Below are 27887 nucleotides of genomic sequence, written 5' to 3' on the forward strand. Positions count from 1 at the left end.
CAGAACAATTCTTGCCAGGTTTCTCATGCAAATGCTGCAGAAAAACTTACAAGAGCACTTTAAGATATTGAGAATCCTTCAATACAGCCCAGTATAATAACTTTTACTTGCTAATTTCTATGGGTCAGTTGCAAAGGAATAGACCTGTCAATCTTTTTCAGATGTAGCAGAATTTGTCTGTCTACAAACAGGGATACTTTGTTGTTGCCATAGAGACTAATCCCCCACTTTCCTTCTGTTGACACAGCTAGTCACTGTCTAAACTACCTGATCACACTTTTAATAGGCAGCTGACTGGAGTACCATAAAATGCGCAAATCAAGTTTGGAACACTTGACACATCTACCGTTGTTTCTAAAGATGTGCAAAGAATTCTACCTTATTTGTTATTTTACTAAAGTAAAACATTACTTAAGTAACCATTAATTTGCCCAAGTTCTAAGTTAATTATACTGTTCAGACTGGCTAAATTGTTATTGTACAGGCATTAGTACTTTTTGTAATGGGTGTGAAAACCTCCCAGATAATAATTGATCATAAACATGCAAATTATTAGCAATATCTATTCTCTTTCTCCGACTCTTTTCATTGAGCACAGCAATGCAAAATTGTCATTTTCCTAATGCTCAAGTTTTAAAAGCTGTTGAGAAACTGACTATGTAAGCAAAGACAGTCTTTGCAATACAACGAAGGTCTGCAGTTGTCAGACCTCTCGAATAAATTGTCATTTCTATTATATCTGACTGAGTTTGAATAAGCAAAGCAAGATGTAGTCTGTAATCTAAAGCCTATTAGGTGGAAATACGATGTTTTTGGCTTCGAGTTTTACATTTTAAAAAGGAGAGAATTTAAAAAAATAAAAAATAAAACTGTTCCACCTCCTGACTCACAGAAGCATACCCACCTCTGAACACCGTTTTATTTGGAGATTTGGGGAAAGGCCCAACACATTGCAGTATTCAATTTATGTTTACATCAGCAGTATTCATTTTCCTAAAACAAAAAACTAGACAAAAAACCTTTGGCTTAGCTAGCATATGTAAATCTAATTTCCTCCATATTTCACATTCAAAAATATAAAACTATAAACATTTCTAATATGTCCCCTTGCCTTGTGTCCTCCTTTAATGTATGTTGGGGAATGAGTTTGTTGTTGTGCCTCCTTCAATTAAGAGGAAAAACTGATGTGTATCATTAATTACGTCAGTGAGAATCATAAATCATCAGTGAGTACTGCAATTCATTATTTTTAAGTCATGTGAAGAACCATGACAGGCACAAGATAAATCCACAGACTTTTCATCTCAGAGTGATAAGGGAGGAAAAAATAGAGATGGGGGAAAGATGCAAGAAGATTATCATCAGTTTATAAGTTCTACACAAACACTATTTCACTGCACAACACAGCTTTCATAGTGAAGCACCACATTTTGCTATTCTCTCCGTGTTTAGGAAATGCCAGGTGCCCCATTATAAAGTATAGCTTAGTGATGTTTTTATAAGCATACTGCAGAAACTAAGTAGGCTGTCTTTGTCTTAATGGTAAGATAAAAAGTAGTTAAAGATATGTTTACCTTAGAAGTAAAAAAAAGAAAAAAGTATTAAGACTTACTAGGTTCCAGGCATATCATACAGTAACGTACATTTCCCAAGGAAATAACATCACAGTAACAATAGCAGAATTAAACTGGAGCACAGCAATTCGAAGAAACATTTTTCAAAATTGTTTTTCATTGCTCAAATTTGCATATACTTATACTTTATATCTTGGCCAACAAATTTTCCAAAACATTTCCCAACACATTTCTTTCTTCTTGAACATCACCCTCGTGTTGTTACTAACAGTAGACTCAAATCTTTATAGAGAGATTTAAAGTAAATCACTGTATACGTTATGCTTCATTTTTAAAAAAGAACATGCCTGTCACCCAAAACTAGCCCTCAGGTGGGGGTGGGAGAACAGGGTACGGGGTGTGGGAGAGGGATAATAATCCCATTTGGCAAGATGGAGCAGAATACCTCAGTTGGGTATGCTGATAATGCCAAGGTTGCAGATTTGATCACTGTATGGGACAACTGCATATTCCTGCACTGCAGGGGGCAGGACTAAATGATTCTCAGGATCCCTTCCAACTCTATGATTAAGGATGACTGCAAATGCACTACAGTGGTACCTTGGGTTATAGACGCTTCAGGTTACAGACGCTGCTAACTCAGAAATAGTACCTCGGGTTAAGAACTTTGCTTCAGGATGAGAACAGAAGTTGTGCGGTGGTAGCAGGAGGCCCCATTAGCTAAAGTGGTACCTCAGGTTAAGAACAGTTGCAGGTTAAGAACGGACCTCTAGAATGAATTAAATTCTTAACCCGAGGTACCACTGTGCTTTGAATTCATTTCAATGTGATAGGTAGGAATAGTTTGCCACACTTGTGGCAACTAAGAGCGAGAAAAGCCCTCATATCTTTACTAATGGGAGACACATCTAATGTCAGCACAATGCAGGTATGTGGCTGCTGAGAGGCCATGAGCACCCAGACATGAGCACCAATGGTGTACTGCGACAATGCCTACACTAGGTGCCGCTAGCCCTGCCACAGCTATACACCCTCATGGCAATGATTTCATCTGCCCACTGCCTCCACGTCTCTTGCCAATATGAGGCCACCCTTCCCCTAAGGTTGCTTCTTTGTGGGGGCAGTCTTTTCCTGCTTGTTGCACTACCTCACCAGCTTCTGTTGCCCCAAGGATTGGTACAATTCTTCTTGAGGCTAGCTCAAGTTGGGATTTTACAATCCTAATCAGCACAATCATTTAATACATGCAAGTAGACGTATGAGTCACATTTCCATCATTAGTACCTTGTTTTGCAATTACCGGTATATTGCAGGGCACTAGCAAGTGAGGGTTGCTATTCATAGAAAGGTAAACAATTCTAGCTATGAAATACTTACAATCCAATACAGTAGGCATTTGGAGAGGCATGCAAGATGGATACTAAAGGGTATTGAGGCAGGGGGCCCCCCTGAGGTTTAACGTATCTGAGCCAGCCCCTTGCTTAGAATTGTAATGGCAACATCTGCCAGATCCAAAGGCTCTATTATCTATTATGGCATTTGCATAATCAAAGGCCAAGTGGCCACTAGAGTACATCTATGAAGCACAAACCTTTATAATATCATCAGCTTCCAGAGCCTTCCTTGTGCTTCTGAACACACAGTTGCTGTGGCTTATAGTGTCGAACAGAGTTAGCAGTAAGAAGAATGGGAAATCTTTCTGGGAGGGTGCGGGGAGAAGAATATACCAGGATGTACTGAGCTTCAGTGTAGAGTTGCCATTCCATAGCGTATTCTTCATCCCAGATCTATTTCTGCAACCTTTTTTCAGTATGTTCATTAAAATTAAATAAAAGAGTAAAGCACAACCATGTAAAATCCTAGCAGACAACTGCCAAAGCAACAAAACCAAAAAGACGCATACAATTACCAAATTGCCACTTTCATCCTTAACTTCTACAGAACTTCAGTGGGGCTGGGAGAACACCAGAACACCACAAGACATTCCCAGATACACCATAATCTATTTATATTTTATTTCATAGGTTTATAAGCCCACCCTTCATCCTAGTGATCCCAGGGCTGAATACAACATCGGCAACATAAAACAAAGCAAGCTAATGCAATCATGTGAATTGCTACCACGGCACACAATCGGAGATCAGATAAAAAATTCAAAGCAATTCACAGCAGGTGATAGGACTCAGGTCACAATTGGCCATATGACCATCTAGAACACTCATATACCCAGGCAAAAAAGAAGAAGAAAAAGCATCTTATACCAGCAGCAAAAGGGAAACATCAGCACCAGCCTCACATCAAAAGGAAGGTTATCTTATCCCCATGGAGAGGACTTTGGTTGCTTCATCACACCACACGCTTTGCCAGGCAATGGGACACCTTGAAGAGCTTCCCCCAGTGATCTTAACACTCAAGCTGGATGGCAGAGGCACCATCAAACAACACTTAATTGATTTCTGGCTGTAAGTCTGGCGAAACTTGCAACTGAGCTCCGATTCATCTCAAGATAATGTTGAAGAACGATGGCAATGTAGCCACTGCCTATTGTGTATACGCAATTAATGACCATGTTTTTAAAATGTAATTAGGTATGGAGAAGTATAAACAGGCTTCCCTACTTGGATTTCTTGCCAAGACTATTGTGAGGTGGGGATAGGAGAGGTAAATACTCCTTCCTCAAACCCTGCAGTCCAATGCTCCTGGGTTAGATTTAGCAGTCAAAGAGAGAGAGCTTAAGTGGCATTACAACTATCTTCATACATTCATAGAAGGAGTGAAGCTAGTGCATTTGTTCCCGAACCCTTTCTTTGATTACTTCACACAGAAACTGAATGCCTGGAAAGAGTTTATTTAACAACAACGACAACAACAAATCCGTTTATTGTGAGGACCATGCCTGTACACAAACATCAACACAACAATAGTTAAAAATATTAAAATTCATTACATACTATGCCAACAAAACCTTCATCCCACAAAATAGAATGAGAGGGAAAACAAGCAATGAGTTAAACAGACGATGAAGGGGTCTTTACATTTATATCAGTTTATATCAGACGGGAACAGCTCCTAAATTGTGCTATCTGATTTCCATTAGACTACAGGGTCTGTTATGTTAGACAAAGTACTTCATGCTGCTTTCTTATGCAATATGTTGTGAGTAAACAACAGCGTTCAGTGAATGGATACTGCATGTATTGTCTTTCAAAGAAAAAGGAAAACATCTATGGATTAGTTTTGCTAGTTTGCAGGGGTGCCAACTTAAATAAAGTATTGTGGGGGCCCAGGTAAGCCCCGCACCACATAATTGATCACATGAGAAAGTGCACACACACCATTAGAATAAGAATGCCCATCAACTTGGGGGGCCCTAAAGTATTTTGTGGGGGCCAAAGCCCTCACAGTCCCTAGGAGGTGGCTCCTATGCTTGTTTACTTCTAACATGTAAAAGAGCCTAGTCAAAGAAGATCAAAATACATTAAATGATAGTGAGCTACATATAATCCAGTGGCAATATATGCCCATGCAATTATTTAACTGGAAGATATCTATTTTGCCTTTTGCTTAAACTTCCTATCTACACAGGCAAAACTGATTTATTAGGAATCAATTGTTTGCTGTCTCCTAATGTTTTGTCTTCTCTGGTGCAGAAAAAAATGCTCTCCTTAAGCAACTTTGCACATGAAACAAGACAAAGGATTCCAAGATAAAAGAATATTGATTCTTATTCCAAAGTCAATGTCTCAACATGCACTGCAAGGAACACTTGTTAATTTGTAATCATGCACCTGATACTTTGTAGGACAAATCTCCAGTGATCGCTTTTGGAACCACACTTTAGAAGCAAAAGGGCTCTCTTCTGCTCTTCCATGTTGCTTCAACAGCCAAGTAATGATAGAATACAAGAAGTTCTGGCATATATACATGCAACAACTATATTTTCCCCTTTCTGTTTTTCTTCTGTTTATCCAGTGCTATTTATCAAGTTCAGCATATCAACGTTTTAAACACTCAATCTACAGTGCATGACATTTTCTTAAAAGCAGGAATGGTTGATGTGGAGACTTTAAAGATGATAAACTCTCTTAGAGAGTGAGAGCTGATGTCGTGGGCAAAAGGGAGGACTCGGGGCCAGAAAGCATCCGTTTCAAATCTTAAATCAACCATGACCTCAATAGCTGGCCTTCTTAGCCCTCTCACTCACAGCCTAAGAACAAGAATGCTGATCTACTATATACAGCTGCTGAAAGGCCTACATATGCAAAATAGCACTACATCCAATTTCTGTCAGGAGCAAAAATGAGTGGATTTTGTATGTTTATGTATTTATAAAAAAATATTTATATACCACTATATCACAAAAATGTATCAAAGCTGTTCACAAAAATAAAAATAAGCTAAAACCATACAATAAAAGTTTACATCTGCTTGGAGCCCAATCAAGCTGTTGTTTAGATGAACCATTGCTGTTTTTTTCTAATCTATTGGAAGTCTTGTTGCAAACTGTTCCAGAAATACTGAAGAGTTATATGCAACCATGTAAACTAGCCCCAGTACAGTATGTTCAATGGGTTTTACTCCCAGGCAAGTGAGCACAGGATTTCAACCTGCTACCATTAGAAAATGCTGAGGCATTCTGACCAAAGCTCTATTTGTAAGCTATCCTGCCCTTTGAAAGATATCGCTAAGCTTATTAGGATCCTTCTCCTGCACACAGCACTCTGTAAAGTCAACTGGAACCGTATTTGTCTCCATAAAATGCTTTTCAGTATCACTGTTGTGCAGAGATAGATTGAGGAGATGGGATACAAGATGCTTCTAAAATAGATCGGCTCCCATAAAAAAGGCAGGACTGCTAAGTTAAAGAGCAGGATACATTTTATCACCTTTCTTCAGCCATCTATTTCCAGAACAGACAGTCCAAGTATTAAACCATACACTGAAGGAATGTCTGCTTTTGCTCATCACAGCACACAAACATTAACAGCTGTTTGTGCTCAGCAGAGGAAAACAATGGTGATGCTTATATGATCAAACATCCTAAGTCTGCAATGCATGGTATTCAACTAAGGTTTACTCAGAGTAGATCTATTGAAATTAATGGACCTAACGGGGTCGTGTTAATTGATTTCAATGGGTCTACTCTGAGTAAAACTTCATTGGAGAGCACCAATAAATGCAGATGTTTCTGAATTAAGACTCAATTCCCTACAATGGCGTCTGGCAAGGAAACTCAGTATTTGACCCATTGAAGAAGGCCCTCCACAAAGATCTCGGCAGATGATGGCTGCAAAAATTACTTCATAGAAAAAGCTGGTAATCATGCAAATTTACTGCATTCACAACATCACACCGAAAAGCTGCTAAAAAACAAGGACTATTAAAATAAATAAGATGGTAGACAAACGTGATAGGAGATATTTCTGACCATATAAATAAGCAAATCTAGAACAGGGCTATACAAATCCATTTTTTCTCCAGTGTGCTAGTTTAATACACGGAGAGAATGTATATTATATGGGAAAGCATTCAAAAACATGACCACCTGCTGGCTGTAGTAGGACAGTCTGAAATTCTACATGCCATTTTGCATAAAATATCAGCTCTTAGGAGCACAGTCTAGGAGCAGTCCAGTAAAGGTCAGCATAAGTCCCTCTGAAAGTAATGGAATTAAAGTGTATAGTTAAAGGCAGAAGTCCCTATGCTCTGAAAGGAACTAAGTTTCACAGGATTGTACCCTCCATTTGCTTTGAATTTAATTTTTCCTGTCTGGCTGAGAGCTGAACAAGGCCCAGTGTTGTTGCTTTTAGGATTGCTGCTTCTCAGTTCTCACCTTAATATATTGTAGCTTCACATATTCATCCTTTCCATTCATTTCTATTTAGTCGTCTTCTTACCTCTGTTCAAAACAAATCAAGCAAACATTTTCATCCAAAGGTGTCCCAAAGAAAGAAGTCTCAAGCCTTCAACTTGTTAGTTCTAGGTTCTTGGGGAACTTCAATCCTCACCAAGAGCAAAACCATTTAGCAGAACTCTCAGAGGGGTTTAGTAAATAAGTGTTGTCACAGAGCAGCTTAATCAGCTGTTCAAAGAAAACAACTAACAGTTTTAGAAAAGAATGGAGGGTTTTTTAAAAAAAAAGATATATGTTGAATTAAGATCAGGAAACAATTCATGCCTGGTAGGGCCACCTTATTAGTCACAGCGTCATGACCTCTCACCTTGAGTGATAAAGTACACAGGTCAGAATTGACAATACATACTCATGGCTGATCATGGCTGCCAGCTATTGATCCAAGGGCGGGGGGGGGACTTTTGTAGGAAAAATACTGCTCTGAATTACAAACATGCAATCTCCTGAGACTCAGCAACTCTCTGGGTTTCTCCCTCTGGAACTGAAAAGCAAGGAGTGAGTTCAGCCAGTATTTAATATCAAGTGAATGTGGTGTTTAATCAATACTATTCTGCTTTTGTTCCATGATGTGGAAAGCAGTGTCTATTCATTCAGCAAAGGTTAATGCCAAGGGTCAAGTGATTTCACACTCTCTGTAGGATCCACAACATTTCAGTAGTTCAGATGCCTCGGACAATGATGACTCAGTTGGACTGATTTATTGCCACTCTAAGGCCCTACTTAATACTAAAGTGCTATCTTATGATAATACCTCAGAAAATAGAACTGATAAAAGAGGAGGCAATAATTACCTACATTTTGAAGTAATGTCTTCATTTCTAACTTCCTATAAAGATGTAGGGACCATTTAAAATGAGCTGCTTCTTGTATTAGCCAGCCAGTTAAATCCGATATTATCCGTGCTCTCTGTCTATGTGAGGGAAATCTGCTGACTGTATTCGGGAAAATGCAAATTGGCAAGCAAATGTAACCTAGCACATGATTTAACACGGGTTTTAAAGAATAACTTATTTGATGGCTGCTTGCCCAAATGAAGACATCCCTTTTCAAAAAGGAGACAACAAACACCTGACAACATGGAATAAAAAAAATGTAAGGAAAACTCAAAATGGTATGCCTTAAGTATTAAAAAAGAGTCTATCCCTCCTCCCTATTTATAATATGCTCCAGATATTTTTCTTGAAACATTTGTAAATTAACAACACATGTGCAGTGAGGGAAAGAATATATTCTCTTTCAGTATGATACAGTGAAAATGACATTAGTTGAGCTCATTGTCTAAATCAGAATACATTTGACTTTGTCAGGGTCTAATTCTTAACATGTTAGCATCCCTGATTATTATTCAGCAATGTCTTATTCAAGATGTGCTTTATATAATGAAAGAAGTTCAAATGTCACTGGGAAAACAGTGTGAGAAGAATTAATTGGAAGGCTTATCAGAGGAAAGTCATTTAGAATCCAGCTCTACCTAATATATCCTTGAATGATGAATATACCAATCAATTAGTGAAATAAAATAAATTCTGCAAATCTGACTGAAGACATCCTATTATTATAAGAGGGAGCGTATTTAGAGCAGTTAATTACTCCTTTCCCCCCTTCTTCTCTTTTGAATGTGCAAAAATCCTTTCAAGGAATATTCAGTTTGCTACAATGAAGAATACTTAGAAATATCTTAAGGTATTTTGAATTAACATGAATTATACTTCTGACATGCTGTAACTGAGAAAATATGATTTTTCAGTAGTGGAAATAAGACAAATTTTCCAAATTGCAGCTTGAGTTACGATTACATAAAAATGACAAACTATTCTAAAATAAATGTAGATGCTTTTCTGTGTAGGAGCATTTCAAAAAGGACACAGAAGAATGGAGAGATGTGAAATACACTAAGGAGACCATGTAACCAGTAATAGAATATAGATGATGCAAGGACGTTCGATCAAGTTGCCATTGTGTATTAACATTAATTGGCTTCTCACATTGGAATTTTTTTTTTAAGTTAAAGCTGTATCCACCCTTTCCCTGAGGAGTTCCTCTAAACACGTGTTATTTCTCTAATTAAGGCACGCAACAAACTTGTGAGATATGCTGAAGAAACCAATAAACTTCACCCCCCACCCAATGATCTGGGATATTACCTCCCTATAGTCCAAATCCAACTTTGTACACCACACTGGCTCTCTTATTATTTCATACTAATACAGTGGTGCCTTGGTACTCAAACACCTTGGTTCCCAAACGCCGAAAACCCAGAAGTAAGCTGTGATGGGATGATGAGCTGCTTGTGCGTAAAATCCTAGTCCCTCAGAGTTTGGTTAAGTCCGCAAACCTCTGACTGTGACGGAGCCCCTTAAGCATGGTTCCGTCAGTCGCTGGCAGATTCCGACAGTGGTTGCTTACGGAATCTCTTCCAACATAAAAGCTCCTTAACGGAAACGCGTCTTCTGGACTCTCGGCGTGACAGTTTCCGGCGAGGAGTAGGTGTCCCTATAGGAGGTCCTGAAACCTCCCCACTGTTTTCGCTGGAGGTGTCTCTGAGCCATCCCTCCTGCTCACTTTCCCTCGGAGCTCTTCCTCTCCCCCTGCTGGTTCCCTCTTCAGCTGCTGAGTCTCTCCCAACCTCTGTGAGCCCTTCCACCTCCTGCCCTTCCGATGGCAGTTCCCTGACATAAGCGTTCCGGTTTTTTAACGTTTTTCGGAAGACGAACATCTGATGCAGTTGTTGACTATTGTTTCTGGGGTGCCTGCACCCATTAGAAGCTGCACCTTGGTTTTCAAACATTTCGGAAGTAAGACTCCCAGAATGGATTAAGTTTGGCGCTTTTGTTTTCGCTATTTATTTTGTGTTTTTGTTGTTGAGGCTTTTTCAGTTAATTTGTTTTTGTGACTGTGTAGAACCCAGTTCAGCTACTGATTGATTGTGTGACTGCGGAAATGGATAAAAGCCCTCCATTCAAACAATGACTATGATCAGTGCAGGTATGAAAAATATTTAATTTTAATTTTTATCATCTACGATACTGTCTTATTTATTTTATAGTACAGCACATTATTGCTTTCATTTTTTGGATCAATGGCATCATTGGATAGTAAAATTCATGTTAAATTGCTGTTTTAGGGGCTGTTTTTAAAAGTCTGGAACGGATTAATCAGTTTTGCATTACTTTCTGTGGGAAAGTGTGCCTTGGTTTTGGAACAGAGTTCCAGAACAGATTAAGTTTGAGAACTAAGGTACCACTGTATACATTTTCATTCTACTTTAACATACAGTGGTACCTTGGGTTACAGACGCTTCAGGTTACAGACGCTTCAGGTTAAAGACTCCGCTAACCCAGAAATAGTACCTCAGGTTATGAACTTTGCTTCAGGATGAGAACAGAAATCGAGCAGCAGCAGCACGGCGGCAGCGGGAGGCCCCATTAGCTAAAGTGGTGCTTCAGGTTAAGAACAGTTTCAGGTTAAGAATGGACCTCCAGAATGAATTAAGTTCTTAACCCGAGGTACCACTGTATAGGATAAAGGGAGAAGAGGTGTTAAGCAGATTCAGTGTTCTTAGATAAGAACAAAATGTATTTACCCAATAAACTATAATATCCCCTCTCAACATCCTTTTCTGCAAGGCATGACATTTCTCTTTTTATTAAGGAGGGAGGCGCAATGTTCCAATGGGGTCAAAGTGCCCTTCCACCTTCCCAAAGTCCACACAGCTTTGAGAAGGCGACAGCAGAGCTCCAGCATCCTGTCAGAGGCCTGGCACCTCCTTCCTAAAGTCTGGGAAGCTTCTGCCCAGCTTAGGGAAGGAGGTGGGGCATTGCCCTCTCCCCAATTGCCCACGCAAGCTGGCGCGTCTGGCCACGCAAACACATACATTCACACACATGCACCTTTGCCATATATACAGTATACAAACTCACCAGACACGCGGTGTATCTGTCCCTTTCACATGCAGACATGAATGCAGTCAAACATGCTCTTTCTCACACATGTGCCATCATACATACACTCTCACACACAAAAGAAACCCCCAGCATTTCCGGCGCTCCCAATTTGAGCACTGTGCAAACAAAGTCAACATTTCCACTCCAGGTGAGGTGATACGGAAAATGGTGCCCTTTACTCTTAAACGGCAGGCAGAGCGCTTATCTCAGATCTCAGCACTGTGGTGTGCATATTGCTAAGACGGGAGATAAAATATCCTTCCAACTGCTCTTTAGAGAGGACTTCTAAAGAGCAGTCAGAAGGATTTTATCCCCTGAGATCAAAAGATCAGCCAGAGTGCCTTATCTACCAATCAGATCAGATGAGAAAGCAGCAGGGCTGGAAGGCTCTTGCCTATGGACTGGCAAAATGGATCCTGTCCACTAGCTAGCCACCCCTGCTCTACAGGCTGCTCTTCCTCCTCCAAGTCACTCATAACCACTTCAGTTTGCTTCTTTGCTGACATGTATTTCCACCTTTGGCTAAAGATGTTTCAATTTTCCTCAAGAAGGCCAATAATGCAGTATTTAGGGTACATTCCCACCAACTATTCTTTCCTCCGCTTATCACTATTCTCTACTTTCCCACTTCCACTTTAGGATCTTCTCTAAAAACATTTCCTAACCTTTTCACGTAAGCTTTAAAGTTTCTAACTATGTTAGGAACAATTTTTCCCTGCACATCTTTCCACTTATTTTTAAATTTTCACTGCGGTATGCAATGGATTTTATACACTTAAAGACTACCAGTGGAAACTGCTGAAGTGTGCACATGTGCATCTCATATCTTCTTAAAAATTCAATTTGAAGTGGCTTTCCAGCTGGTAAAGGTTGAGTAGCATTGACCTAGAAGAACAACACCGTTAATGCTATTGTGCTAAACAAGACAGACATCCTTACTGAACCCACAGAGAGACCCAGAATAACTACCACCAAAGGGCACTTGCTTTATGCACCTAACTGTACAAGTGTACATTAAGGTCATGCTGCTTTTGAGACTTAGAAAAGCAAGGTATGGGCAATGTAACGATGATTATATACGCACACACTCACACAAAACCCATCCTCTGAGAATGTACAAGAACTATGTACCTTATGTTATCCACTCACATTGTTTTTTCATTTGTCAGCTGAAGGGATAAGAGAGCACCCAAGCAAACAGAAATCAAGAACTGTACCTCCTTCAGAATCCAGACCCCTAAAATTTCTTACCTCAACCATTGGTACTGAATCCCTGGCCTATCTGGCAGTAAGTCAGTATGTCCAAAGTCCAAAGTTCAAGCCACACAAGCGAAGTGCAAAGGTCAGGAAACACAATACAGGGTCAACCCAAGTAGCCAAGTCTGAAGTCCAGCAGTCAGGACACAGTCCAGAGTCAAACCCAAAGCACAGTCCCGTAGAGGTCGAGAAACACCAAAGTCAACACCCACCAACATAGGCAGTTGAGCTGACACAGCCCCTTAGCTCTGCTTCCCTTCTGTGTTTTGTATGCTGATTGCAGCATCTGAGCTTGATGAGGCAGGTGACCCTCACCTGTTCCAAGCCTTCTCCAGCTGAGGAATCACACCCCTCCTCCCAGAGTTAGCGAGCTCCACCTGGCCAGCTAGGGAGCTGGGCTGTGGGCCCTTGTCTGCCTCAGCCTCCTAGAGTGTCCCTCCCTCTGTTCCCTACGCCCCAGAACCCACTGTGTTCATGGAGACAGGGGCCCCTCTGGGTCTGGTGATGGGTCCTGCTGCTCTGGTTCCTGTGCATTGACCCCCTTCCCCTAGCTGTCACCCTGTGAGTACTTCCTTCCCCATCCCCTGCTTGTCCCAGTCCTGGCCACACCCCTTGCCACGATCCTCTTCCTGCTCTTCTGCCTCCTCCTAATTTGTATACAAATGCTACTACCGAAATATGAAAAATTATTTTTACTCCACCAAGGGCTTTTCAGTACTATGGTCTTATTCTTACAAGCTTCGTCACTTTGTTTACCTACAGTTGAAGCTTTCCTATTTTTCTTTCTTTCTTTTTTGTAATCATCACCATTCATGTGATTCATGTGAGATCATAGGAATAGATGCAACACATTTTATATTCTACCAGGCTCTAGGTAGATCTTCCTGCAGCAAAAGACCACAAAAGTCACCTTATGTGGGAAAGGAATTGGCTGTGCAAATCCAACCTGAATATGTGCACAAATAGAGCCGTGTTTCCAATCAATGCCTGATATAAGGCACAGTCATTGATCTACTGCTCCTATTGCCATATCTTATACAGATTATTTAAAAGTGTGCTCCAAAATGATGAAAAGTGGCCAGAAAATATTAATAGAAGATTCAGGATTTGCTCTGATTGGACTGATTTCATGTATATTTCTAATTTTCTGATACAAAAGATGACTGGTGAGTTGTAAAATGCCCAGCAAAGAAGCTTTATATGTGTGTGGTGGTGGGGGGAATGAGTCTGTACACATACTTATCACTCTGCATATGCTTGTACATTGATAGTATTTACTTTGATACTTTTGCAGTTAGTAGAACTGCAAGCTAATAATCCAAAATTGTTTAAGGATCCAATGTTTGCTATGCACACTTCGCTGGAAGTAAACCTCACTGAACCCAGTGGGACTTAATTCCAAGTAAACATACATAGAACTGTGCTGTGTTATTTTGCAACAATATGTTTAATTCCTACTTTATACTCTTTTGTACTCCAGCTCTAGTTTACTTTGCAGATGCTTGCCAATGGCCATCAAGTTTATATACCCACAATGGTACCAAATGTTCCATGTAAGTGCCACTATCTTATACAAGTTCTCTATGCCACAGTTCTTTAACTTTCTAAACCATCCAAATCAGGGACCCTGAAACTAAACCAAAGTCCTCATTGTGTTTTTTGAGGAGCCACGAGAGTTGCAGAGCAGCATCACTAATCTAAGAGAGTCAAAGAAAGAAAAAATCCTTTCTGCTTTTACACTAACGAGGTTGTGGGAAAAGGACTTAAGGTCTTTCTTCTTAACCTGTCACTCATCCCAACGCAGCTTTCCATAAACCTTGGCTTCAACCTAAGGATGATGACGTTCCCTGCTATCGTAGCATCAGATGCTCTTTGAACCTTGTATTGACAGAAGAACAAAAGGTGTTTACAGAAGACATGCCCCCAAAATCACTTCATAATCTTCCTCAGTACTGCTCACATCAACTTTAAGGTCAATTCAGTCAGACTACTTGATGCTAAATCTTCTGACAACTCTTAATAGCAGTGAAAGGATTATAGAATATTTTTAAATTGTTTGCCTTTTGTGAGATATTTCTGAACATGTGCCACTCTGCAACACATTTTTCAAAGAAAGTTTGCCTAAATAACTTTTAAACAACTATTACATAAATGTATCACCATTTGTCAAAAATCAAGTTATCATTCTGCACATCAGTGTGCAATTACTATTTGTGTTCAAACAAATTAACAATTCAGCACAACCCAAGAAGTTATTTTATTATTATTTTTGCTTTCCATAACTTTACTTGTACTTATGATGGCATAGTTGGAAGTGGAATATGAAATTCCAAACTTTTAGTCCCTGGCATTCAAATCCCCACCCTAGAGGAACCAATGCAAGATCCCATTCCTCTGCAAAAAATCTGCTGCATTTCTTGTCCATTCTGGCTTTAGAGTCCTTCAAATGTCCCTTGTGACCGAGGCAGGAAATGCACCACCAAATGGACGTCTACTGAATTTATTTCTATTCTTTAATTATTGCATTTGTATCTCATCTTTTTTCCAACAAGGAGCTCAAGGTGGTTGTGGCGATCACACAGGGTCCCCGGACATTTAACTGTCTATTGATCTATTGGAAATGTTGGAAATGTAACAGAACAAAAGGTACGTTATACCACATGTGGTGGACCTGCCCAAAGATTAAAACCTTTTGGGACATGATCCATGATGAAATAAAAAAAATTGATAAGGATATCACACACACAAATGGCAGAGGGATATCTATTAGGAATTCTAGATAAAGATATCTCAAAAGATAAAACTAACTTATTTCTATACGCGACAACAGTGGCAAGAATTTTGATTGCTAGCTATTGGAAAGAAAAGCATCCCAACAAAAAGAGAATGGTTGGGGAAACTTTGTGAGTACCTGGAATTAGCAAAATTGACGGATATAATAAGGAGAAAATCCAAAACTATGGTTATGAAGCAATGGGAGTGCTTAAATGATTATTTACAAAACCAGGGCTCAACCACAAAAATCTGGTTGTGTTTAGAATAATCTTGTGCATAATATAAAAAATACAAAGTGAGACATTAAGGTAATCCAAAGGGAAAATATGAAGAAGAGTTTCTGATGAACGGATTATTAAAAATGTGTGAGGTAAACGGTGGAAGTCTTCTTTTTTTAATAAAAAAAACCACAACAATTTATTTAAGGTAGATAAGTACAAGATGAAATTATACAATTGAATATAAATATAGATGGGAAACGGCTATGTATTGTGAGAACTTATCTACTTTTGAAAGTTTTCACTTATGATCTTTTTCTTTTACTTTTTTATTCTTTCTTTGTTCTTTTTTCCTGATATCTTATCTTTCATTTCACTGCTTTATTGTGAATAGCATTTTATAGAGGTACAAATAACTGTAAATATGAAAAGAGACAAAATTTTCTCTAATTCTTTTTCCTTGGTTAGATGTATTTTCTTTTTCTTTTGTTTTTTCTTTTGTTGTGAATATGTATGTTTTCTAATTTGTACTTAATAAAAATTATTTTTTTATTAAAAAAACCTGTCTATTGATCCCTGTGCCACCACTGTGCTCGCTTCCCTGCTGCCACCAACCAGTTACTCTCTGGGAAAACACTGAGTCCAGTCAGTCATTAAAAGTGAACCAAAAAAGCAAGTTTATTTTACAAACATTAAGAAGTTTATGGTTTCTCAGATAATATTCCTGTCAGTATCTTAAATTTAGTTTCTTTACCAGCCTATACCTTCCTAATACCTTCTGACTGATTATCTCAACTGTTTGACTGACTCCTCTTAACAAATTCTCCCACCAGACTAGCCCAACCCACAGACTTTTCTTATCTCTCTCTTCTAACTCCAGACTGTCTTCTCAACAACTCTAACTTCCTAAAAAACCCCTCTGTGCATAAACCTTATACACAGTTAACTCTGCCCCCTGGGTTCCCATTGGTTAGTCATTTTACAATTAGTTAGCCCTTTCCCTATGAACCCAGTATGATGTCACACACATAGGAGGGCAAACGCCGCAGTGGTTGAGAGTGGGCAACAGGTCCCAAGTCACCTAGTGTGATTCATGGCTGAGTGGGGTATTTGAATCTCAGGTTAATAAGAATGCTAATATGTTACAGGCTGTTGGGTTAGGTTTTTGCATTCCTCTAAAAAGACCCAAATAAAATGAATCCTATTAGTAATAATTAGCCATGATGACCAAATGTTCTGATTACCAAGTACTGAGTCTCAGCCAAAGATGGCAAATACAAATACACACCATCATGCTTTGCCTAAGGAAACACCCCTTACCTGAGGTTATTGGAGGTGATTATCAGCCTCATGCAGTGCTTTTTTCCTGGAGGGACGCAGGGGTACGCATACCCCTAAACATTTTGTGAATCTAACGGGAGAAGAAACTAATTAAAAAATAATAAAATAGTTTCTTCTCTAGCACGGTGAATCGTCAGTTCCGTTGCTATCCCTGATGGCAACTTCATTTCCTGTCATGGTGTTTCCTGAGTCTCAGACGGAAGCGAGCATTTAATGTGTGAAGTAGGAGTTGGAATCTAGCACAGTGATTGGTCAGTTTTGTTGTTACCACCTCCAATGGCAGCTTCATTTCCTGAGTCTCAGACGGAAGCAAGCATTTAATGTGTGAAGCAGTGTGGAATGTGGAAGTGTGGTGCTTTACTGATGAAAATTTGAGGGGCAGTATTTCACTATGAGTAGGAAAATTACTATTTTTCATCATCATGAGGTAATGCATGTTCTTTGCACTTTTGTCCATTTACTGTATTTATTTTTCCTGATTTGAACTACAAAATGGTATTTTCTTGAGTGAAAATGAGAGTACCCCTAAAAAAATTTTAAAGAAAAAAGCACTGGCCTGATGTAGCATGGCAGTATTTATGGCAACAATGAATAAATATATGAGAGCTGTGTAAAAAAAAAAAAATATTATGTGCTTTCTTAACCATTCTCCATCAACTGATGAGAAAAGAAATTGTATTAAAAATTAGCAAAGCAGAGAGAAAATGTTGATGAAATTTTCATGGTGGTATAGGGTTTCTGTTGTGCTTACCTTGCTTTCAAGATGGCCAAGACCTCTGAGTCTTTCATTCTACCAGTCATATCTCCAGTGGCCTACTTCTACCGCCTTCCTGGGTTCCGGAGCATCCTGTCTCAGGTGACCTTTCATGTTAGTATGGAATTGCAGAGAGGCTGTATACTGTGCACCTAGAAATCAGTGCAGAATTAAAAGGGGGGACACAAAAGGAAGAATTTTCCTTAAAAACAAAATCAGTGTGCCCATCTATTATCGATGGAGGAAAAAATCAGTTCATCTCAGTTCACATTTGAAGGCAAACCTACTCCAAAATTCAGCTATCTTTAATATTTGAGCTTCTCCAAATTTTGCAATATAGCTCTCTAGACAAGTAATGTGTACTTGTACCGTACCCTGCTACCACCACCAATCTGGTGTATATAGTAACCATCCTCCCCTAACTTATCATGTTGCTTCAATTAAAGTCCAGGTGAACACGTCATCAGTTGGTAGCGCATGAGACACTTAATCTCAGAGTTGGGGGTTCAAGCCCCACATTGGGCTAAAGATTCTTTTGCTGGGGGTTGGGCTCTATGACCCTTGTGGTCCCTTCCAGCTCTTCAGTTTTATGATTTCTATGAACTCCACCCATGAGGGTTTTCAGCCATGGTTGGGTGCAAAGTGCACAATAAATGTTTCATGGAAAGAAAAACACACAATTTTATTTAATTTATATACCACCCTATACCTGCAGCTCTCACCTCACAGTGTTAAAGAAAGCTCAACCCTGAACCCATCAAAATCCAAAGCACCCTGAGAATGTGGGAGAAAAACAGAAGCCTCTTTTGCAGGGGGAGAAATTGGAGGATATGTTTCAACATAAAGCTAAAATTAACATTCATCAGCTTAGGAAAGAAGCAAAGAGGCCAAACTACTTCTGCACAGAACATCCCTCTCATGCTGACTGCCCCCTCACCCCCGCCAAACTGCTTTTGAAATGCAGTGACACTTTAAAAGAATCTTTGGAATATTCTAAGGGCAGATGGTGAGAGTATAACACTCCGAAAATGTGCAGGTGGTGCTCGTGTTCCCTTCTGGATTGCAGCCAATGGAGGTAATCATTTTAGGATCATTTTAGAATTATGGGCAATTTCTAAGCTGTTCACCTGCCTCACCTCTTCTGTAACATAAACACGGATAATTCTCTGTGCTCTTCTCATGACTTCAATGGTTCTCAAAGTTTAATAATTAATGAACACTATATTCAATAATAGTAAACAGATTTTTTTTTTTAAAAAAAGACAAAAACAGTGTATCAGGACCATCTTTCAGACATAATGTTTTCAAACCAAGCAACGCCTAACATTTTAGATCTCTGAGCCAACTATGTTCATAAGACGGTATTGATTTGTAGAACATGACTTAAAATCTCAGCAATCGCTGAGCAATCTGTGAGGAGCTCTTGAAAACTGAATGTATGTATGTAACTAGACATCTCAATTTAGCAACCAGACATACATTAAACAGCATTAATAGCCAGGCACTTAATGGATCAATTCCCACTGTTTGTGTAATGTGGAAATAAAAAAGGCTTATTAAATGACAAGCTTTCCCTGGTTTGTGCTAATTAATTATACACTGCATCTGACTGCTAATTTAGTGGGAAAATGCAGCCCAAAACCATGGTTTCTGCTTGAACTTTGCCTCAGATCCACCTAATTCAGCACAGAGTGCAGCTGCGACCCGTCTCTGAACAACGGCAGTATTAAATTAGAGCACAAGGCCATCAATTTAATAAGTACTGTACCAGGTAATTTGAATAAGGACAGTATTAGTATTCTGCTGGTGCACATCTAAAAGCAGCTGACCTTTCAGATCAGAAAAGATCCTTGAACACATCAAGTCGAATCAGAGAACACAGTAATAATCTGACCATGTTAAGAGTGCTAAGAGAGACTTGCACATCCCTAGACCTGCAACTGTATATCAGCTTGTTCTGCAGTATATAATACAAACAAGGTTCTAAATAGAACAAAGGTAATGCAAAAGGTACTTTCAGTGGCACATTTGGAAATGCTCCTTATTACCCTGATTTATGGAGCAAAGAATATAAAATTAATCAATGCACATAAAGAGGCATTGTGAACACCCAGATAACTATTCAGCAACTTTTCAGCACAATTTAGTACCAGGCACCTCTGTGGGTATCTTGCAGTAAAGAGTACAACATATATATTATCTTATTACTATATTTCTGTAAACTGAAGGAAAAGAAGATGGACAAAGCCAGATAATGCTTTTCAGCTAATTGGCAACTTTTCCAAGGGTTTACAGCTATAATAAAAATTCTCTACTAAAAGGCTTTCGGTATGCAGACTCAAAGGTATGCGTGAACTAATCCCCTATAGTCTGTCAAGCTGTCTTGAAATACTCACAAGCAGGGTTTGCCAAAACGACACACTCACCAGATCTACATATGCTGTTGGGATTTTATTTTTTGTTCACTTACAGCACCACCCCCATCTCATCTGCCAACTACTTTCTCAGCTCAGGAGGGCTTAGTGATTTGTTGCAGAGAGCCAGCAAAACAAAAACAAGAACTCAGTGTGTACCTGTTGGCTCTTCAGCGTGTGTAAATGATTGCTCTTTAACCACCCTGGGATAGATATTATGAAAGGCAGCCTATAAATGCCTCAAATAAATAAAATAAAAGTTATAATACCGGAGCAAAAGAGTGTCTCCAGTGACTGAACAAGCCATAGTGACAAAGTATGCTGACAGAGTAACAAAATGGTTTCTGTGATAGATGCTATGTTGTCCACCCTGGTTTTCCATTCAATTCCATTGAGGAGAAAGATTTTCATGCAGAAGAGGGCCTATATAATATACAGTACTGAATGACAGAAGGCTCATGTGCTCATCTGAGCACATATGGATCTCTGGACAGCAGACCCTCCAAGCGTCCCTATTTTCCAGGGACAGTCCCGGATTTACAGAAGCCACCCCAGTTTCTGATTTGATTCTGGAATGTCCCTTTTTTTCCTTAGGATGTCCCTATTTTCATCAGGGAAATGTTGGAGGGTATGGAGTTATGTGACACCAGAGCCAAGGAGATAAGTAATTATACAACCTTTAGAAGACACCTGAAGGCAGCCCTGTTTAGGGAAGTTTTTTAATGTTTGATGTTTTATTATGTTTTTATGCATGTTGGAAACAGCCCAGAGTGGCTGGGGCAACCCAGTCAGATGTGCGGGTTATAAATAATAAAATTATTATTGTTGTTGTTGTTATTAACATAGAATAGGACATCCCTATTTTCCTTGGAAAAATATTGGAGGGTACGTAACAATTTAGTTCCTGGCATCCACATAATTTTGTTATACAACAGCCACAATCCCAAATATCCAAAAACTCACAAATACGTTAGAGCCTACATCTTCAGAATAATGATTTCCACAGTGGGTTACAAATAGTTAATACATCGCACCACTTTTGAATCCTAAAGTATTACATGGATGGTGTCTGAACTGGCAGTGCCTAATCAGGAAAGAAACTGTGGTGTTCTGGTGGAAATCTCACGGGGCTTGTGTGAGACAGCTATGAAAATGTTAGAAAATTCCATGCTAGAGAAGAGTTAGAAAAGGGACTGAAAATGAAACTGTCAATATTGTAATGTCTTCATGCAAACCTATGGTGCAATCACACTTGTAATCCTGTGGATAGTTCTGCTTCCTGCATCTAAAAACAACAACAAACAAACAAACAAAACACCTTACTGTAGAGCTGGGGAAAAATGCAGAAAAAGGCACCCAAAATTATCTGGAGAAAGTACTGTATGAAAAGAAATGTTGTGTTTGGTGAATGGGGGTGGGGGAAGCATGATGTGGAGAAAGTAGATAGTGTTATGTTTTTCTTCCTCAATGCTAGAACCCGAAGGTCATCCAAAGAGACTAAATGCTGGAAGATTCAGGGCAGACATAGTTAAATTGTTGACTTTTCCTACCAGGAGATGCAGTGATAGATACCAACTTAGATGGCTTTTAGAAGAGATTACACAAATTCATGGAGGGTAAAGCTATCAACAGCTACCAATTATGATGGCTATATGCCACCTCAGGATCAGAGGCTGAAAGTCTCTCAATACCCGTAGCTGGAAAACAACCGCAGGAGAGGGCTATTGCTTGTTGGTTTCCCACAGGCATCTGGTTGGCAGCTGTGGGATATAGGGGGATAACCTAGATAGGCCTTTGGGAGGATTTGTAAGCTCTTATTAAGTTCTGAAGGAACAGAACAAAGCAGGGGATAGTGAAAGAGTTTTTATATGCAGATGTCAGGACACCTTCATGGTTATAGATTATGTGCAAATCCCAGTTTATAAACTAACTTTCTTACCTAGGAGAGCTTGCTGTAAATAAATATAAAAGTGTTTTTTAACAACAACTATTACTACTACTACTACAACCAACACTGAATTTGTACAAATGATCTCTTTAACTGAGACACGCTTTTAATGTTATTGTTATAAACAGAAGTCAAGAGAGCTATGTTCTAGTACAGAAAAGACACACTACCTGATCTTTCCATTAAATTTACACCACATAAAAATGGAGGATAAGCGGGACATGACTCATTCATGAATAGAGTCCTTAGTCTGATTTGTGGCAGTGAGCATGGTGTCACAGGCATACTTATTGCTAGGAATGTATCAAATTACCTTTGCTGCAATTATTAAAATTCTTTCTCCACCTTGCAAGTGAACTTAATTTCAAGTGCCAAGAATCTCCCTGGTGAGTTTTCCCCCATCAAATATTTCATAACTAAAACATTAAATACATCTGCTAAAAGAGGACAAGTAATAGTATAATCCATTTTATTTTTAAAAGGCATGCAATTTCAGAAAGTACTAATACTAATAATATAACCACCTACTTTAATGGGGCTCTGTATAATACTGCACCTGCCAATCTGCTTATCCATCTAGCACCCACAAGACCTTTATAGAAATGTAGCTCTGTACAATTGGCACAGAGCCTTAACTAAAGGTAGAAGTTTTTTTTTTGTTTTTGTTTTTAAGAGAGTATTAAAGCATTTTAAATAGCAGAGTAGAAAATCATAAACAGTGAACTAGATCTCATGATTTGAGGCAAGGTTTTCTATTGAGACCATTAGTCCATTTGACCTGGAAGTACTAAAGTCTCAGTAACTTGGACTGACTGCAGTGTTTCAAGGCCTTGGAAATCTTCTCTAGGCAGCTACCTCAAGCAGGTACTGTATCTGCAGATATACATGCATAGCATATATGTCACCCAAAGTCAACAGGCAACAAGAAAAAACCGGTCAGTTCAGGGCTTTGCATAAGTGGTCCAAACCACTGAGCCTTTTGGGCTTGCCAATCAGAGGGTCAGTGATTTGAATCCCTGCGACAGGGTGAGCTCCTGCTGCTCTGTCCCAGCTTCTGCCAACCTAGAAGATCGAAAGTATGCCAGTGCAAGTAGTTAAATAGGTACCGCTGCGGCGGGAAGGTAAACGGCGTTCCCGTGTGCTCTGGCTTCTCTCATGGTGTTCCGTTGTGCCAGAAGTGGTTTAGTCATGCTGGCCACATGACCCAGAAAGCTGTCTGTGGACAAATGCCGGCTCCCTCGGCCTGAAAGCAAGATGAGCGCCACAACCCCATAGTCGCCTTCGAATGGACTTAACCATCCAGGGGTCCTTTACCTATCTGCATATTTCAAGCAGTTTTGGGATACTGCAGCTTTTTTAGCAGAAGCAAGGGGGAAGTATCACTAGTTCTCCATTTCAAAGCTTTCTCCCAGCTGAATGTTCACAGGAGGATTCGAGATTCATGTTTGAACACATGTCTGCAATGCAACAGGGGGAACAGCATATGCAGGAGGGCAATTTGGAATGGGGAAACAACATGTAGGGGAAATGCTGAACATTTCTCCCCCCTCCCCTTGCTTTTTCCACCAAAACTATGTGTCCCAAAATTCCTTTTCCTTATTAAAAGACCTGGCAGTTCATAAATATACACACCTATATGAGTAACACCTATTTAAGTTCACAGAAGGGTTTGAGCCCAACTCTATGACTTGTTAACTGTCTCAGAAAAAAACCAAGATCTACTAAGGGCCAAATTAGATTGCTATTTTATGTTGGAGCTCCTTCTTTGGAGGCCCGAACATAATTTCCCATTTATGAAATCATCTATATGAGAGACTTGGACTGTGGCCAGCACAAGGGAGGAGGCCTAACCCCTTTGGCCCACACACCATAACCTCTCTCTCTCTCTCTCTCTCTCTCTCTCTCTCTCTCTCTCTCTCTCTCTCACACACACACACACACACACACGATACCATTAGTCACAAAGAAGCAAACTTGTGGGCTTCAGTTTTTAAGATCATATCCCCACCACCACCCACTCTGGAATAGCTCAGTTGATAAAACAGGAGACTCAGGGTTGTGGGTTCAAGCCCCACGTTGGGCAAAAGATTCCTGCACTGCAGGGGGTTGGACTAGATGACCCTTGTGCTCCCTTCCAACTCTGCAGTTCTCTGATTTTAACAGCAGCTCTGTGAGGTTGACCTGGATCATAGGTTCATGCAACATTCAGGGGAAGGGGTAAGAGTCCTGCCACTTCCACTATGACCCTGGTCGAATATGATCTTCGGTGCTCTAAAATAATGCATAGTTTACCTTAACATTTAATCCAATCTATTCATCAGTCAATTAAATAATGCCAAGTTTTCAATTGATTGTGGTTTGAGAATGTTGTTCTGAGAGCCACATTGTGATTATAACACAAATTGGAGGATTGCTGGTGATTTGCATATTAAATTGGATATGTTGCTTATATTTTCACAAATGGCAGAATCCAAGTTATAGTGAACTAAGATGCATTAACAAATAACCCATTTCCCTTAGTGTTACATACTGCTGTTGCCTGCAGCTGTTCAACATAACCATGAAAAAAAATAACTGCAATCCTGTCCACATTTATTTAGGAATAAATCGGATTGAACTTAATTGGAAGTCCTTCTAAGCCTCGTTTCTGTGCCCAATAAACATGGGACGCCTTTGTCCTGCGGCGCTGTGGCCCGCAGATTGCAGCAAAATACTGGGCAAGGTTTTGCCCAGTATCTTCTCTGTGTGATGGGCTCATGGGAAAAACTGTCCCATGAGCCCTTGCAGAAGAGGGGAGGGGAAAGCCTATATAAGGCTCCTTCCCCTGGATCTCACAGCCATTTTGCTTTGAGAGCTTCCCAACCACCCACCTTTGGGTTAGAGCCTTCACTGAGCAATTTTGGGTCATTGGTTGACAGGGCCAGAAATGTGTTTTTTCCCCCTCTCAACCTGACTGGCACTTGGCTGGAGTCTTTTTTCACCTTTCCCTCAGTGAAATTATGGCTTTCCTTTGTTAGGCGGAAGAACATGTTTGTAAGAGGGTGGAAATGGCATTGGTCAGGATCACCATAGTATGGGGGGCCCCCATAAAGGGCCTGAGTGGGGGATTGCCCATGGCAAACCAAAGCATGGGTTCGGTATCTACCTAGTTAGAATCTGCATCCTAGTCCCCCAGTGAGACCTTGCTTGCTTGGCTTGCACCACGGCAAGGTTCAACACTGGCCGACTCATGTAGTACAGGTATGGAGCGATCCAAACCCAGTGGGTCCATTCCATCAACATGGGGCTTGTGGAATGAAGAACTGGTCCTGGGACCCAATGCTATGCCAACCCTTGCCCTTCCTGCTGCTGTCAATAAAAAATTGACCTGATTTTATTCCATCACCATTGTACAGTCTGGTTATTTTGCTGCTCTCATGGGTCATATAATGCACCTGCCTGGGCAAGTAAGCATGTATAGGATTGCACGGAACATCTTTAATCCTTTATATACTTGTGAGCAAGTCCTATTAAAATAAGTGGTACATACTTTCAAGGAACCTGCTGTTTATAATCTCCATAATCACAACTCTTATGAACACGTTAAATTAAGAGACCTATAGGGAGATACAAAAAGAGTGCAATGCTTCCATGCTTGCTGCTGCTGTCAGCTGGAACGCTCACATGCTCAGTCCTCATTTTGCTTTTTAGGGGAGTGGAGAGGAAACTACTGCAAGCCATAATAACTAAAAGCTAGTGAAAGTTCCACACAGGCAAAGGGAACACTCTTGCACCTGGAGTCAATGAGTTCCCAGCCGCACCTCCTTTTCAGTGGGCAAGTGAATGTAAGAACTCATAAATGTGAAAGATCTTAACAGCTCTGACCTGAAACAAATCAGAGTGGAAGATTTGCTCCAAAGCTCAGGTAATATACCTTTTCTCTGACCTGTGAAAGAACCCCTGTTATTCCTTTCCTATAACTGCACTAAGGAGACACTGACAATTGTGACACACACGACAGTCGTTATCATGGTGCACACAGATGGAGGACTGCATGCGATCCAAGTTATTTTTAATTGTAACCTCTTCTTGAAATTGAACCTCGGAGGTGAGAGGCTAGTGAACTAGTGGTACTGATAGGACTTCTTCTACAAGTGTGAATTCATTTCTTACTCATCGGAAATAATGACAGACGTGCTGGAAAGAGGTATAAAACTAGGTGCAGTGTAGACTTGAGCAGATAACTGTGTTACAAGATTGTGGCATTATCCAGTTAAGGTAAAAAAAAAATCGAACAGTCAATTGATTCTCTCCCAGTGATACCAGCTGAACCTATGTGAACTCAGTTTTGGCTGAATCACTCTTACTCACCAAGTAAAACCAATTAAACTACAAAGAAAGTACTAAACTTCTCTAATTTCAATGCACATTTATGTTGCAACTTTATTTACAGCATTATTTATGTGCCACAAATGTGACACAGTGGCTTCCAACAGAATACATTTAAGGAATATCTCAAAATATAGTGAAAATAAAATTCAGTTACAAGTACAGCAGCAAAGTAGTAAGAATCAAAACTATGAGTCAGATTATATCCATCAGTTATTCTCAACTCCTCCAACCCCAAATCATCACCTGTGAAGTCTAAGAGTGTGCTTCACAACTGAGGTGGGGTCATGCACCAGTTGCAACAGGACAATGGCAATCATGAAAACCATGCACTCTTGATCTGCCCCATATGAGAGGGTCTTGGCACAAACATTGAAACCATCCCAACAAGTAGCCCAGGTGAGTCCCAACATCAAAGCTGAAACCACGTCTGCCAGCTCAAGAATAGAAACAGTTGGCAGTAGGGTGAGCAATACAGCAAGAGAATCCCGAATTTGTTTCAAGAGGTGCACTTGGAAACTGCTAAACATGACCAACTGGACAGGGCAATGGATTCACAAAAGATTACTGCAACTCAAACTCCAAGTCAGTCTGCTTGGGGATTTGAAATCCTGGTGGGCACAACCTCCTCTCAGCTTGTCCAGTCAGATCTCTTGTAATGTACAACAGGTCAGCATGCTCATCAAGGATAATGTCTTGGATGGCAGAGGTCTTACAGTTCACCAACTTGGTATGCAGCAGAACTTTTAGAAATCACCAGGATATGGGTAAAGTTTGCCCGAGTCAGACTTTTGGGAAAAAAATCAAGGTGCTTGTTAAACCAAATGAGCTGTAATTAGTGGTGGTCCAAAGTAGCTGGCCCTGACCAAATGTGTTAGTCCCTTGAAGACTGTATTAATATTTATTTTGGGGGTAGGGGTGTTAAGAATTGTTGACTTTTGCATGGCAGCTAAAGGTTGTGTGTGTCCTCCCACCACCTTTTAATAGAAAAAAAGTCTTGCTGCAGCTTCAGGTGTTGCATCCTTGTCAGGGGCATTCTGTTCCTGGAGGAACACACCTGGAGGCTGCTGCCAAGCTACCATTTGAAGCAGTAGCAGGCTTTGTTTGTGGTTGGAAGAAAGAAGAGCACCCTCTTGCACCCTTCCTGCTGTTGTGTCTCCACCAGCTTTCTGAGTGTTCCACTGGAATAATGAGGGCTTTCCACCAGCATATCTGTCATAGCCAACGAGATATCTGGCATTCTGTCAATATAATGGGACAGATGTCAAATCCTAAGCCCCTTAGCTGGCATACCTCAAGTATTGGACTGTATCCTGACTGTTGCAATCAAGAGGGCCTTATATTGAGATCCCAGCTACTAAGCTGGGTGGTTCACTCAAC

At 40.1% G+C, this 27887-nt stretch overlaps 1 long non-coding RNA gene across 2 annotated transcripts in view; it reads right to left on the reverse strand.

Moving 5' to 3' along the window:
- The window catches only part of LOC308596996, a 493319-nt gene that overhangs the window by 403308 nt on the left and 62124 nt on the right, over window positions 1-27887 (reverse strand). For both annotated transcript variants that reach the window (XR_014012772.1, XR_014012774.1), the window contains exon 3: window positions 17775-17929. This is a non-coding gene — a long non-coding RNA (uncharacterized lncRNA). The remainder of the gene's footprint in view (window positions 1-17774; window positions 17930-27887) is intronic.

Source organism: Podarcis bocagei (genome assembly GCF_964188305.1).
Source record: "Podarcis bocagei genome assembly, chromosome: 11".
Classification (NCBI taxonomy): Eukaryota; Metazoa; Chordata; class Lepidosauria; order Squamata; family Lacertidae; genus Podarcis; species Podarcis bocagei.